This window comes from Tachyglossus aculeatus, chromosome 10 (genome assembly GCF_015852505.1).
Source record: "Tachyglossus aculeatus isolate mTacAcu1 chromosome 10, mTacAcu1.pri, whole genome shotgun sequence".
Classification (NCBI taxonomy): domain Eukaryota; kingdom Metazoa; phylum Chordata; class Mammalia; order Monotremata; family Tachyglossidae; genus Tachyglossus; species Tachyglossus aculeatus.
Genome location: NC_052075.1, coordinates 23,221,086 through 23,223,117, shown reverse-complemented (window position 1 = coordinate 23,223,117; position 2,032 = coordinate 23,221,086). Strand labels below are relative to the sequence as shown.

Genomic DNA, 2,032 nt, shown 5'->3' with positions numbered 1-2,032 from the left:
TGACCCAGCAGGAACCACCAACATCCCAGACTATATCTACCCTAGTGCATAGTCCAGTATTTGGCATATAGTAAATGCTAAACACATACCTCAATTATTATTATTATTTCCAGAGATCCTTTGATCAGAATGGCACTGAATATCCCAGGGGCATGATTTCAATTTATTAATTAGTGACATTTATTGAGTGATTAATTTAATTGGAGGGAGAACTGTGTCTTTGGTTTCCTTCTGTTCCCACTGAGTCCCAGCATGCATTTGGTCTGCTTGGGGGTGGAGGGTAGGGGGTGGTCTCTATCCAGGTCAGATGAAGCAGTGTCATCAGCACCGGGTCTTCTTCCAATATGGAAGTCAGTCCATCGTGAAGTATTTTTGTTTCTGTTTTTTATGCTATTTGTTAAGCACTTACTACATGCCACTCACCGTACTAAGCAGTCCACAAGCTATTCAGGTTGGACACTGACCATGCCCAATGTGGGCCCCACAGTCTTAATCAGCATTTTACAGATAGGGTACTTGAGGCAGAGAAGTGAAGTGACTTGCCCAAGTTCACACAACAGTCAAGTGGTGGAGGTGCGATTAGAACCCATGTTCTCTGATTCCCAGGCCTGTGCTCTTTCCACCAGTCCATGCTGCTTCCCAAGTAGCAGTTGCCACAGACTTGTCACAGCAAAGCAGGACTGAAATGTATAGCAAATTTCCTCTGGCAGGGTCCCAACCCCATCTGATCCTAGAATTAGTAGATCTTAGAATTATTTGGGGGCTCAGACTCTAGTTTATGGTCTCGGGATTGAGTGGATTGAGGAAACCCAACGTTTTCAGGGTCTGCTAGCAACCCGTATATTTTAATGACAGATAACCGGCTGGGCTCATTCCCAGTCTGGGCTGAGGGATTTTGATTACATCCAGCGTCTGGTGTGACATTCCCGATTGAGCAAGTACCATTAGGATCAGACGCTGGGGCACCCGAGAGGGGTCAGAGATATTTCCTAACACAACATCGAATTGCTTTGCCTTTGCAGGCTTGGCAGATTAGTCCACAGAGAAAGGCAATAGTTTGGGTTCAGATCTACTGGCAGCTAGGGATAAGAATAATTATGATGAGGCTATTTAATAAATCCCCCTCTCAGGGTCACACCTGAAGAGTTTCCAGTCCTCTACCAGTTTTGACTACAGGAGAGAAAGTCAAGCAGAGGCATGCCCATTCCATTCCTAGCTTGGGCAGTGGCTAGAGAGTGGAAGGCAATCTGTTACAAGTCAAAACTCACCTGCGCTGGGCAGCAGCGGCATGGGAGTGAGTCGAGGGTGGAGAGGCACTTAAAAATACCGTTATTATTATTACTATTATCAGGCCCCACATGGGGTTCAGAGTCTAAGTAAAAGGTAGAACAAGTATTGAATCCCTATTTTGCAGAAGAGGGAAGTGAGGGCACAGAGAAGTTAAGTGACTTGCCCAAGGTCACACAGCAGACTAGAGTCCAAATGTGGAAACCAAGCATCACATGGCTAAACATCAATAATGTCAAAAATTGAAATTCAATCATAGACAGAAATCAATGGCTTAAAAGCCTCATTAAAGCTAAGATGGAGCTAGGAAGTTCGTGGTTGGTTTGTGCGTGACACACAGGGCTGATGATTTGCCCTTTATTGATTGGATATTTTTGTTCTTAAAAATTAGTTATTTCATTCTCAGTGATTTGTTTGTGGGAAACTTATCCTCCATTTCTCTCCTTGACCTCTTCCAATCTGGCTTCCAAATCCTTCATGCCACAGAAACTGCCCTCTTTAAGGTCACCAATGACATCTTTTGTGCCAAATTCAGTGGCCTCTACTCCATCCTAATCCTCCGTGACCTTTCAGCTGCCTTCAACACTGTAGACCACCCCGTTGTCTTAGAAACATTATCTAACCTTGTCTTCACTGGTACTGTCCTTTCTGTTTCTCCTCCTGTCTCGCTGGCCATTCATTCTCATCTCTTTCACATACACCTCCTCTGCCTCCCACCCTCTAACTGTAGAAGTGCCTCAAGACT

The 2,032-nt window shown here is 44.7% G+C and overlaps 1 non-coding gene across 1 annotated transcript; it reads left to right on the top strand.

Moving 5' to 3' along the window:
* The first annotated feature begins 1,120 nt into the window (after positions 1-1,120).
* LOC119933823 lies at positions 1,121-1,258 on the top strand. The gene has a single exon (XR_005452692.1). It is a non-coding gene; the product is annotated as a small nucleolar RNA SNORA7 (small nucleolar RNA).
* Positions 1,259-2,032: the final 774 nt, after the last annotated feature.